This window comes from Phyllobates terribilis, unplaced genomic scaffold (assembly GCF_046119375.1).
Source record: "Phyllobates terribilis strain yellow unplaced genomic scaffold, ASM4611937v1 Scaffold_60__1_contigs__length_8166268, whole genome shotgun sequence".
NCBI lineage: Eukaryota > Metazoa > Chordata > Amphibia > Anura > Dendrobatidae > Phyllobates > Phyllobates terribilis.
The window spans coordinates 385,397-399,648 of NW_027362820.1; the positions used below are offsets into that span (position 1 = coordinate 385,397).

Genomic DNA, 14,252 nt, shown 5'->3' on the forward strand with positions numbered 1-14,252 from the left:
TGCTAGTAGATAACAGTAAATCCAGTTCCACACTAGAATAATATGCTTTTTTTTATTGTCTAAGCGTTTTGAAGAAGCATACTAGCGACTCATGACAAATAAACATATGCCAAGTGACAGAACGCAGCCATATACAGTATATACACTGGTGAATTTGAAAAAATGTGTAGCCAAAAAAGAACACATGATATGTGAAAGTTCATCTTGGGCAGTTTAACATTGTAAATAATTTAAGAAGAAATTATAAAACATTTCAAAATATATAATTACATATTGTTTATAAGATGAATGAAATTGAGAAAATAATAATAAAATGCACGTTTGTGGTGATAAGTTTCATCCAAAAATAAATATAGCATGATGTAAAAATATCAGTAAGTAAGTCGGGCTAGAAGTCACAGAATCAAAGTATCAAAATTGGTGTGAGTGATGTGATGTTGGCGTGCCACGGAGAAGAGTGAATGAACCAGAGGATTAAAAAAGAAGGGGGGTTGGGATGTATAGAGCCTATTGATGGGTGAGCATTAAAATGCTCGGGTGCTCATTGCTCGGATCGAGCAAATCAATCGACCCAAGCAATGAGCCCAATATAAGTCAATGGGAAACTCGAGTATTTTTAGGCGGTCCCCCCCTCCCCCAGAGGTCTGGAGGGGGCCTAAAAATTGGCCAAATCGATGGGAACAGTGCTCAAATGATATGGGAACAGCATGGGCAAGACCCCTGGAAGCATCTCTGACTCCCAGGCCACTGCTGTGAACAATGTCAGAGTATTACGCCACTTTTACAGACTCGCAATAAAACATACAAAAATGAATCCAAAATTGATTTTACTGGAAAAAATGTTAAGGAACATTCTTTCTAGGGTAATGACTTGTATATAAGGCAAAATAAATAACCAAAACCAAAAATGCTCCTCGACACCTTGGGTTATGTTTATACGTACTGTTTTTGATGCGTTTTTCACTTTTGCATTGCCTTCAACGGTGAAAAAGATATTCACCGGTAAATGTCATTTTAACATTTTATTACCTTATTTGGTCATGTGGTGTGTGAGACATGATCAGACACATCCTGTTTCATTTATGAAGGAGGAACTGTGAAAGTCACAAAGCCTATTTTTACAAGGCCATCAGCCGGCCTTTACTATTGTTAGAGGGCCAGCAGTCGTCCCTCACTATTGTTAGAGGGCCATCAGCCGGCTATGCTTTGTTGTTCCCATTATTAAGGAGTGGGTCTGCTATAGTTGTAATGCCCATGCAGTGTCTGCAAGGGCTGCCAAAAAATTGGACGCACTCCCAATACCCCTTTAAAGAGACGTAGAGGAGGTCCTCATTAAAAAAATTGTTCCTATGGGCATCATAAACAACACTCTTAAGAAAAATTATGTGGGTGTTGCATCACGTTCACCCTGGTGATATGGTGGTGGAGAAGGAGGAGTACAACATAAAATGGACAAAATCAGGAAGCGAATACCCATGTCTGGGTGTGAAGAGGTGCATGGGAGTAGACCCCCCAAAAAAACACTGGATTTGACTTTATGTTCCACTGCTATCATCCGGTGGTGTTGAGAAGTCTGGCCCAATCCAGCTTTTGTTCATTTTTATAAGAGTTAGCCTGTCAGCATTTTCAGTTGACAAACTGATGCGCCTATCAGTTATAATGCCCCCGGCGGCACTAAAAACCCTCTCTGACAAAACGCTAGCGGCAGGGCAGGCCAGGAACTCCAAGGCGTAGAGAGCCAGTTCATGCCACGTGTCCAGCTTGGATACCCAATATTAATAAGGCACAGAGGAATCACGGAGGAGGCTGGTATGGTCGGCAAGGTACTCCTTCAGCATCTTCCAAAAATGTTCCCTCCTTTGTCAGAGTACTCCGCGCATCAGGACCTGAGCGCTGGGAGGGTCTGAGAAAACTGTCCCACACCTTTGACAGTGTTCCCCTGCCTCTGCTGGATTGGATTTGTGTCTCTCCTGTACTCCTTGGTTGTCCAACTAACTGTGACCTCTGCCCCCAGCGTTTTCAGATAGGAATTTTTTAAATAATTCTTCAACAAGGGCCTTCTGGTACTGCAACATTTTATTACACCTCTCCGCCACAGGAAGGAGAGTTAGCAAGTTCTTCTTCTAGCGTGGGTCTTGAAGTGTGGCCAACCTGTAATTACTGCCATCCAAAATGCATACAACACAAAGGGTCACGGGAAAGGCAGCGGAACATAAACTCAGCCATGTGTGCCAGACTGCCAACAGGCAAGACTTCCCTGTCCTGACCAAAAGGACAACTGTCCATGCTCTCCTCCTCCTCCTGGTCCTCCTCCTCGTTCTCCCTCTCCTCAGGCCATCCACGCTGAACAGACTATATGAATGTTGTGTGGGTATTACCATCTGTAGCGCAGGAAAGCAGCTTCTGTTCCTCCTCCTTTTCCTCCTCATTATCACCAAATCCGCATTGAGATGAGATGAGGCTGGGCTGTGTGGCATCAGCCTGCACAGTTCCTTGCTCCATCTCATCATGCTCCTCCTGCAATGCCTATCCATTCCCCTTCCCTGGCTATTAATATCGGCCCACAGCTGTCTGTTTAGCTTTTACTGGTTAGATTTTATAGGGGGAGCCTACGTCAATTTTTTTCTGGGGGTCCCTTGGAAACTATGTATCTATTATCCATTTATCTATCAATCTATTATCTATCTAGCAGTCTATCTTTCTAGTAGTCTATATGTCTATCTATCATCTATATATCTATTACTTATCTATCTCTCTATATAACTATCTATCCATCTACCGATAGACTGATAGATAATCGATAGATAGATATATGGATAGATAGATATATGGATAGATGATAGATATATGGATAGATAGATAGATATATGGATAGATAGATAAACACAGATACATAGATAATAAATAGATATATGGATAAATAGATAGAATGATAGATAATTAGATAGGTCAATAGATATATGGATAGATCATAGATAAATAATAGAATGATAGATAATAAATAGATACATAGATAATAGATTAGATAGGTCGATAGCTAATACATAAATAAATATATACATGGACAGATAGATATATGGATAGATAAATAGATTAATAGATATATAGATAGATAGATATATGGATAGATAATAAATCGATAGATACAGATATAGATAAATGGATAGATAGATATAAGAATAGGTAGATAGATAAATATATATATATAAGGATAGCTAGATAGATAGCCCCAACACAGTGTAATGCTCCCATTATATCACTTATGTAGTATGTATGATGTCCCCCACAGTGTAATGCCCCCATTATGCCCCTTATGCAGGATGTATGATGCCCCCACACAGTGTAATGCCTCCATTATGCCCCTTATGCAGGATGTATGATGCCCCCACACAGTGTAATGCCCATTATGCCCCTTATGCAGGATGTATGATGCCCCCCACAGTGTAATGCCTCCATTATGCCTCTTGTGCAGTATGTATGATGCCCCCCACAGTGTAATGCCCCCATTATGCCCCTTATGCAGGATGTATGATGCCCCCCACAGTGTAATGCCCCCATTATGCCCCTTATGCAGTATGTATGATGCCCCCCACACGGTGTAATGCCCCCATTATGCCCCTTATGCAGTATGTATGATGCCCCCACACAGTGTAATGTTCCCACAGTACTGCCTGAGGTTGGAATAATCCCTCTGGAAAATGGTTTTACCTTTGCCTGCTCCCCTACATGTATACCTTTGAGCATGTATATATTCATGTAGGGGAACAGGCCTTACTAGATATTGAGGCTTTGTACAGTAATATACCGCATGAGGATGGTATCAGAGGAGTAAGACATTTCTTGAAATCGAGATCAGTAGACTGTAGCAGACATAATGACTTCATGGAGGATCTTCTAAAATTCACTCTTACTCATAACTTCTTTCTTTTTGACAAGAAGTACTTCCACTAGCTCAGGGGTACTGCGATGGGGAGCCCCTGTACCCCCTCGTATGCTAACCTATTCCTGGGCTGGTGGGAGGAAACCACAATATTCAGGGATGATCATAAGTGGTGGCATCCATATATTGGGGTATGGTATAGATATATTGACAACATTGTTATCATCTGGTCAGAGACGAGTGAACAATTTCTTGAATTTGTCAGGGAACTCAACATCAATAGAGTGGGCCTTAGATTTACATCGGAGTTTAATTATTAACAGTTGCCTTTCCTGGATGTACCAATCAAGAAAGATACCCAGGGGCCAATTTTTAAGATTGAGAAGGAACTTTTCTAATGTCATAGATTTTAATATACAGGCAATAGACATGAACACCAGATTCAAGGAAGAAGGGTACGCACAGTACATTTTGGATTCCGCACGATCATTTGTAGAAAAACGGGAGAGACAGACACTCCTCCATACCTAACCAAGAGAGCAAGAAAAAGATGGGATAAAACAAGTAATAGGAACTTAAGGCAATCAGAGTGACTGTATCGTTAATATCCTCAAAAAGCACCTGAATATACTTGTGGCCGACCCGGACCAGAGAGGGCTGTGGAATCTACTCCCACAATAACTTTCAGAAAGAGTCGGTCAATTAGGGACCATTTAATGCATAATTTCTATAAAAAACTTGCACCCAAGGGGGCTTGGCTAGGTAGAAGAATGTTTCTCGAGTTAGTCCTCTGGTAAAACCTTTTTCCAGAGGGATTATCCCAACTGTAAAACATCAGGATTTGTATATATGGCCACCTGCACCTGTCCCCTAGATTATGTAGGCAAGACCAAGAGACAGTCTAGGAAGAGGGTGCGGGAAGCATTTGGACGATATAGGCCATGGTCAAGACCAGGGCTCGACAAACCCAGGCGCCTGGTCGCCAGTGGCGCCTAGAAAATGTTGTCTGGCGCCTAGCCCACACACCCGCCCGCCCACCCACTCACTGTCGGGGCCCGGGCCGCTTCCTCTGCACCTGTTCAGGGACGCAGGCGCTGCTTGATTGCCGGCACTCCCCCCAGACATGGCCGCGCGCTGTCCGGCTGTGTCTGCTAGTAATGACGCGGCAGGGTCGACGGCACTGCACCTTTAATTGTGCTTGTGTGTCGCTCCTGCCGCGTCATTACTAGCAGACACAGCCGCACAGCGCGCGGCCATGTCTGGGGGGAGTGCCGGCAATCAAACACCGTCGGAGTGGAGGTCCTGCACAGATGGGCGGGAGGGGCCCGGACCCGACCGCAAGTGGGCCCCTCTGATGTTCCAGGGCCATGAAGTCTGTGACACGCCGGGGGCCCTGCACTGCCCCATACCCGAGGAGCTGCTGGACAGGACACTGGACCGGGGACAGGTGAGTGAGGCTTCCCCAATCCCCATATTAAAAATATTAGTAATGGGTCTGTGTGAGTGCATGTATGTGAATGTCAGTGTATATGACTGTATATATATTTGTCTGTTTTATCTATGTGTATGTCTGCGTACCGTGTGTGCGTGCGCATATGTCTGCGTACCGTGTGTGCGCACGCATATGTCTGCGTACCATGTGTGCGTGCATATGTCTGCGTACCGTGTGCGCGCGCGCATATGTCTGCGTACCGTGTGCGCGCGCGCATATGTCTGCGTACCGTGTGTGCGCGCGCATATGTCTGCGTACCGTGTGTGCGCGCGCATATGTCTGCGTACCGTGTGTGCGTGCATATGTCTGCGTACCGTGTGTGCGCACGCATATGTCTGCGTATGTGAAGGATGAGGGGGCAGGCTGGACCATGTGTAATAAATAAATAAATATATATATATATATATATATATATATATATATATATATATTTATTTATTTCTCCGCCGTATCTGTGCATCATGAATCGTGTATGTGTTAAAAGGGCCCACTGAGACTCTTTCGCCCGGGGCCCAGAAAAACCTGGAGCCGGCCCTGGGGGGAAGGATCGCTGTGGCCGGGGGGCCGCTACCTGTGTAAGTACATACAAAGGCCGTGCTCCCCGGGGAGACGCCGTGTGTGAGGGGGTCTATATGTACAGTTTGTCAACAAAAAAAATTCTGGCTCCTAAATTTTTTGGCTGGCTCCTAGATTCTGAACAACTTTGTCGACCCCTGGTCAAGACACCCCATTAGCAAGACTCATGAACAGTGTACATCGAGGTGAAACCGGAGACATCTCCTTTTGTATTATTGAGGTAGTTAAATCCAATGTGAGAGGAGGTGATCATAATAGATGTATCCTCAAAAAGGAAAGTGAGTGAATACAGCCCCATTCTGGATTACATTTTTGGATTTTATACTCTACCCATTGCTACTCAGTTCCCTGTGAACGCACACATCCGGGCATGCGCAATCACTGACAATTACCCTAGGTGCACTCCGATGTGGAGCGCATAACTACTGATATGCGCAGTTATGGGTACGAGTGGCATGGCGGCAATCACTTTATCTGGCGTTTCAGCCTAAAGCGCGTCACTTCCGCACATGCACACTAGGGGATGGACATTATCAGACCTCTAGTTCATGAGAAGTAGCGCAGGCGCAGTACATTATTGTAGACAGACTCCATTCTATATGTCCTAGGACAATTCGCCTCTAGGAATGGGAATGGGTCTCCTAGTCTGTGGAGGGGTTTTGGATGAAGTGGGATATTTAAACATGGACACCTGGCTATTAGGCACACTATGCTGAACATTATGAATTATCATCCCTGTATCAAGACTCCTGATGAACCTGCTGGGGAAACACATTGAGGCGGACTATTGAAACATTCTCTGATGAGTACCAAACCCTTTCCTTTATAGATTAAGACATACCTGGTCCAATTTAATGTATCAGTGTGTGTGTGTGGGTACGGAAAGTATTCAGACCCCTTTAAATTTTTCACTCTTTGTTTCATTGCAGCCATTTGGTAAATTCTAAAAAGTTCATTTTTTTCTCATTAAAGTACACTCTGCACCCCATCTTGACTGAAAATAAACAGAAATGTAGACATTTTTGCACCTATGAGATATTTTCCACATGATAACTAGATAGGCAGGGGCGTATTATCCATACTGGATACTGGCAGCCCACACAAGTACTCATGATTTGAGAGGGCTCATGCAGCTCGGCACCGGTTACCCTCTTATTCCCTATCATCACAACTCACAAATCACAACCTCAGACTCCTGATACCCTTTCAAATTTATTTTTTATTTTTTTTACTCATTTATATAGCGCCATTAATTCCACAGCGCTTCACAGACCAACCTCAACAATGTTTTGAGGACCAGGTGTCCCTTCAAATTTTTTTAAACGAGAAGAATGGAAAGAATCTGATTTTCCAGCCAATAGCAAGTTGCAACTTAACTGTCACAGGATTTAAAATGTTAATAATTTTATTAGGACCTACATATTTAGGTGCTACCTTTCTAGATGTGACCTTTAAGCGCAGATTTTTTGAGGACAACCACACAAAATCCCCCCACCTCAAAGACTTCCTATGTCTGCGATTAGCATCTCTTTTGTCCCAGTCACTAGGTATCAAAGATCCCTTTCGACCTCCCATCAGACCTTAATTAATTGGGGAAAAAATCTCACCTCTGGCATGGAGGATTGTAATGCTGAAAAATTCCCAAACATTGGATGAAAACTACTGCAGCTAAAAAGGCAAGGTCCCGGTAGCCTTAGAAGAATGCTTATTTAGAGGAAACTCGGTAACGGGCAGAAATTCCGCCCAGGCTTTCTGTTTAGAGGTGACAAAACATCCCTAATACTGCTCTACTTCCTGGTTCATCTCTCAGTTTGACCATCAGTTTCAGGATGATAGACTGAGAGAAAAGACAGCTTGATGCCCAATGTGGAATAAAACCTATGCCAAAAACTAGCCAGAAATTGAACCCCTCAACCAGAAATTATGTTTTTGGGAGCACCATAAACTTTAATGATATGAGAAACGAATAAAGTTCCTAAGCTCCTAGCAGTTGCATGTTTTGAAGTGGGACGAAAGGAACTATTTTGCTAAAATGGTCCACCCCCCACATGACAGTATTACCACCGGAGTTAAGCAAATCATTGACACAGTCCATGGACAAGTGGGTCCAGGGCTGCAACGGAACATCATTAGGGAAGAGATAACCCACTGAGCTTGATGAGAGGCTTTAGCCCTGGCACAGACTTTGCATTTACAGACACACTTTTCCCAAATCAGGTTAATTTTTATTAAATATTTTCAATTTACATTAACAAAACAACATTGATAGATGTAGCAACATAGATGGACACCGAAAATAAAATTTAATAAAATTTGCCAATTACAAACACTAACATGTCTTGATAATAAAAAGTTGTACCTCAAAATCAATTTCCATTATTATTATTTATTTATATAACGCCATTGATTCCATGGTGCTGTACATAAGAAGGGGTTACATACCAAATACAGATATCACTTACAGTAAACTAACTAACAATGATAGACTGGTACAGGGGGAAGAGGACCCTGCCCTTGCGGGCTTACATTCTACAGGATGGTGGAGAAGGAGACAGTAGGTTGGGGGGGTTGCAGTAGCTCCGGTGTTGTTGAGGAAGCAGCGGGGTCATGGCAGGCTATAAGCTTGTTTGATGAGATGGGTTTTCAGGTTTTGTCTAAAGGGTCCAGATGTGGAGGCTAATTGGACGTGTTGAGGCACAGAATTACAGAGGATGGGGAATATTCGGGAGAAGTCTTGAAGGCGATTACGCTATATATTTTAAATTACCACCCCTACCTTTTGTCATATCACAAAAATTCTATCCAACTCACTGGGGGGGATATGAGAGGCAGGAGTGGGAAGTCATCTCGTTCCATGATACCAAAGTGCCATATAACTAATGTGAACTAGACTATGAGGAGTAAGAACTGGTCCAACCCACTATCCTGTAGTATACCTGGTGAGGGAAGACCCGTCACATTCACCAATTGTTTCCAAATTTTATAGAACCTATGTGATGCATTTCTTTTCAGATATACACCCCTCTCCAACCGTATTATATTATTTATTTTCTTTTTTTTTTAAATCAAATGTTTTTTGATTTTTATAAAGATTTACATAAAGGAAAAAAACAACAACAATCAGACAAACATTGGAGAAACACAGTTTTCCACCCCACAACCTTAAGAAGCATTAAACATGAGTTATTTATACATCTTGGCTCTGCAAAACCAGCAGAATTAGATGAACAAATAGTTGAACATAGTAACAGTAGTCAATCCAATTACATATAAATTGTGGAAGTACTAATAACATTTTAATTAATTTTCAAAGAAGTTTAATTTGAGGCATCATATAAACGTAACTCAAAACAAGACAAGGCGAAATCTGCTCAGTTCCCTAGATGTCAAAGCAGAGCCATCAATCCATAGACCCCATATCTTGTCAAATTTAGAGATAGCATTTCTTTTTAGGTATATGCCTTTTTCCAAATTTACTAGCCAGTTAACTTCATGAATAAATTCTGATATCACAGGTTCCTGATCGGCTATCCCATTTTTGGGCTATCAATTTTCTTGCCATATATAACATACGTGCCGCCACAATTTTGCTGTACTCATCAATAGTCAGATCTTCAACATATCCCAGTATACATACTAATGGTGAAAGCTCTACATCAATTGAATAAACCCTGTTAATCATTGCTACAACACTCTTCCAAAAGGACACCAAGTTAGGACAGTTCCACATCATATGAAGCATATCTGGTATGTTAGTTTTGCATCTAGATTGCAAAAAAGAACTTTGGCACTCCATATATGAATACATAAGAAATATTGTATCTAGACTGATGTCACTTTACAAAATGAAGGTTTTTTGAGCATAATTTGGCCAATTCATGTGTGCCCATCAACCACGACAAGGTAACCTTCGTATGATGGGTAACTACGCTACCACTGGATATGCCACTCTTGGGCTGTAAGCCTGTATGGACAATATGTCTCTGCTTGGGCTTTTAACCTACAATGTATGGGCTGGTAGAGCTAGTTAAAACCACCTGTGACTGAATGGGAGGGACACATGGTCAGAAAAAAGGCTGTCAAACTTCTAATAGTGTGAACACGTACCTGCTGCAATGCTCCAGGAGCGGGATCCCAAAAATGATTAATAGGAAAAAGAGAGGGGTCGCTCACTGGTCTATTCGGGTGCTCTGAAGAAAAAAGTAATCTCAATTGCAAAAAAGAACTTTGGCACTCCATACATGAATACATAAGAAATATTGTATCTAGACTGATGTCACTTTACAAAATGAAGTTTTTTTGAGCATAATTTGGCCAATTCATGTGTGCCCATGAACCACGACAAGGTAACCTTCGTATGATGGGTAACTACGCTATGCTACCACTGGATATGCCACTCTTGGGCTGTAAGCCTGTATGAACAATATGTCTCTGCTTGGGCTTTAAACCTACAATGTATGGGCTGGTAGAGCTAGTTAAAACCACCTGCGAATGAATAGAAGGAATTAGTGGGAGGGACACATGGTCAGATAAAAGGCTGTCAAACTTCTAATAGTGTGAACACGTACCTGCTGCAATGTCCCAGGAGTGGGATCCCAAAACTGATTAATAGAAAAAAGAGGGGTCGCTCACTGGTCTATTCAGGTGCTCTGAAGAAAAAAGTTTTGCATCTAGGACAGTGGGGACTTGAACGAAATCCTATGTTAAATAAGAATTGAGGTTTCCTGTATACCTGGTGCATCACATATACAGCTCTGGCAAAAATTTTCAGTTTCTCTGATTTTTCTCTTTATAGGTATATTTTTGAGTAAAATGTACATTGTTGTTTTAGTCTATAAACTACTGACAGGTCTCCGAAATTCAAAGCTAAACATTTTGTATTTATTTGCAGCAAATGATAAAGCGTCAAAATACTAAAAAAGAAACACAGTGCTTTCAGACCTCAAATTACTCATGTTTTAACTCAGGAACAGTTCAGAAATCAATATTTGGTGGACTAAGGTTATGTGCCCACAATGCTGAAATGCTCCGGATTTTTCCTGAGCGTTTCTGCATCTCCCTGGCAGAAAAAACACATGCGGATTGTACATGCGGATTGTGCATGCGGATTGTACATACGGATTTTACATGCGTTTTCCTGCCAGGGACATGTGGATGTGAAGCATTCTTCACATGTATTTCCGCATGCAGGTTGAAAAGCGCTTTCCAAACGATTTTAGCATCACTTGGAAAGTGCTTGACAACTTCACACTATATAAATCCATGCAAACAGCATGGATTTATATACTGTGACCGTAAAGAATGTTTAAAAATAAAAAAATAAATCTATACTTACCTTCTGATGGCCCCCGGAGTCTTGCTTCGGTCCGTTCTCCCTTGCCGGCAGCTCGCGGTACACTGCACTGAAGGACCTGCCGTCACATGACTATGACGTCAGCGCAGGTCCTTCAGTCTATCGCGATCTGCCGGCATGGGAGGACGAGCGCACCGCGGGCCATCAGAAGGTAAGTATAATATTTATTTTTTATTTTATTCTTTTTTTCACAGGTTCTATGGTACCTGGGTCCGGAGGAGAGTCTCCTCTTCTCCAAACCCGGGTACCATCCGCACATTGGAACACGTGGAATGCACATCTACATATACAGTGATGCTTATTCCATGCGTTTCAATGCAAGTCTATGGCGGTGAAAACGCAGCACTTCCGCAAAATAATTGGTAGTGCTGTGTTTTTTTCCGCAATGATAACCCGCAGTGGAAATTTCCACAGCATGTGCACAGCACATGCGGATTATCATTGGGGAACATGGCAGGCCTTCTACCATGCGTTTTTTAAGCATTTCTGCAGCGTTTTTGCCGCTGCGAAACGCTTAAAAAACGCATCGTGGGCGCACAGCCTAACCATGATTTTTCATCACAGCTTTCATGCGTCTTGCCATGCTTTCCAGCAGTCTTTCCATGCTTTCCAACAGAAAACTGTTCAGTGGTCTCTTAATTTTTGCCAGAGCTGTATATGGGATAGTCTATGGGATTTACTTAAAGACAGTTGTGGAACTCTTTCCAGTATATCTGACCAGTGATTTTCCTCTATGGGTCCCATTACACTCTCCCATTTCTCTTTTGATCGCATCAGCTGGTTTGTCAACATAATGTGTAAGAGAATGTTATAAAGTAATGAGATCAGCCCACGAGAACTGTGTAGATTAGTTATTCTCTGTATTATTGAGTTTCGGGGTACCCCTCCTTCCAAAACAATGCTTTCCGCCCAATATGCGTGCCTAAATTGTAAGTATTTATAGAATTCAGATGGAGGTAACCCATATTCATTTTGCAGCTGCGAGAAGTCCTTAATCACATCACCTGTCAGTACCTGATTAAGTCTGTTTAAACCTTTGTCGCTCCAGGAGCCAAATCCCACCAGTTGGTATAGATTTGGAAGCCATGGAGTGTTCCATAATGAAGTAAATTGTGAAACACCTTCTATTCCTTGTAATTTTTTCACTGTCCCCCAAAGTTTGTGACATAACAGCATAGTCGGTATTTTGCCTCCAAGTGTCCCAAACTCATGTGCCTCCAATACCTCATAGAGTTTATCGGATTGGAAATAATGCTGTAGCAACATACGCTGAGCTCCCCCTCCCCCAGGGTCGTCCTATCCCCGAATATGTTGAAGCTGAGATGCCACATAATATACCCATGGGTTAGGAACTGCAAGCCCTCCCATTGTTTTGTTTCTTTGCAATGTTTCCAGTTTAATTCTCGGAGTCTGTTTGCCCCATATTAATTTTCTAAACTCCTGACTGACTTTAAAGAAAAACCTCCGATTTATCCATATTGGGGAGTTGTGTAGAACATACAGCAATTGTGGCATCCAGATCATTTTGACCAGGTTAGCACGGCCCACCACCGACAACGGTAACTTAGACCAGGCGCCTAGTTTACCTCTAAATTTAATTAAGACTGGATCAAGTTTCAACTTCTCATAATCATTTATTTTTGCCGATATATTGATGCCTAAATATTTAAACTCCGATACCACTTGTAAACCCGAATTAATGTAGTGGGAAGCATTCTCATCTATAATATCCAATGGAAGTATAACTGATTTGCTCCAGTTTATCTTCAGACCAGAGTATTTTCCAAATGTTTCTATCGTTTCCATTGCTATAGAAACTGCGTATAATGCGACCTTCTCTTCACTATTCCCTCTATGAAACCCAACTATTCCTGTATGCTCCCTGATAACCGATGCCAGGGGTTCAATGGCCAATGCAAAGAGCAGGGGGGACAACGGGCACCCCTGGCACTTACCTCTACTCAGTCCAAAAGCTAGGAAGAGGTGTCCATTTACCCGTATTCTAGCCATCGGCCTACTATATAGCCTTTTAACCCATGAAATAAAACTAGGTCCTATACCAAACTTTTCCAACACGGCCCATAAATATTCCCACTCAACAGAATCGAATGCCTTAGCGGTGTCCAGAGAACATACTGCCCTGTCCCCATCACCATCCACCGGCAATTGAAGATTAAGAAACAATCTCTGGATATTAACCGCTGTGGATCTAGCAGGCATGAAGCCTGACTGGTCAGTATGAATAACTGTAGAAATTACTGTATTCAATCTAGACGCCAGAACCTTCGCAATAATTTTTAACATCAGTTGACAATAAAGATATGAGTCTATATGAGTCAGGAATTAAAGGGACCTCGCTTAGGTATGACTACTATCACCGCCTCTTGTATTGAATTGGGTAGAGTTCCCCACCTCACTGCCTCCTCGAAGGTAGCCAGTAAGTGGGGAAGTAGAATTTTTCCAAATTTTTTATATATTTCTGTGGGAAGCCCGTCTAGTCCAGCTATAGAGGCTACTGCCATTTGTAACTCCTCCAGCTGTAGTGGTCTATTTAGAAACTCTTGATCTTTACTGTTGAATGTCGGTAGTTTGATTTCCCTCAAGTAGGAAAAGATTTGTTCTCTATTAAATTGCAGTTTGGATGTATATAGATCTTTATAAAATTCTAGCAGAGTGTTTCAGATCTGGTCAGTCTGGTTTACTACCACTCCTTCCCTGTCCTTCAAAGCACCAATAAAAGAACTCCCCATCTGGGCTCTTGCCATCACGGCCAGTAAGTGTCCTGCCTTCTCCCCCGCCTCAAAGAAGTGTGTCTGGGCAAACATGCGTTTGTTTTTAACTTTTTCCTTGATATGTGTGGTGTACTCTTCTTGTGCCTCCTCCCACTCCATCAGGTCCTCTTTTACACCGGTTAGTACAAATTTCTCTTCTGTAGATCTAACTATCCCGTA

General features: G+C 42.3%; 1 protein-coding gene and 1 pseudogene across 1 annotated transcript in view; both read left to right on the forward strand.

Annotated features, from left to right (window-relative positions):
* LOC141192373 (gastrula zinc finger protein XlCGF66.1-like) overlaps positions 1-14,252 on the forward strand; it is a 99,639-nt gene that overhangs the window by 31,412 nt on the left and 53,975 nt on the right. The gene's annotated exons all lie outside the window — the stretch shown is intronic.
* LOC141192372 (uncharacterized) overlaps positions 1-14,252 on the forward strand; it is a 46,264-nt pseudogene that overhangs the window by 7,315 nt on the left and 24,697 nt on the right.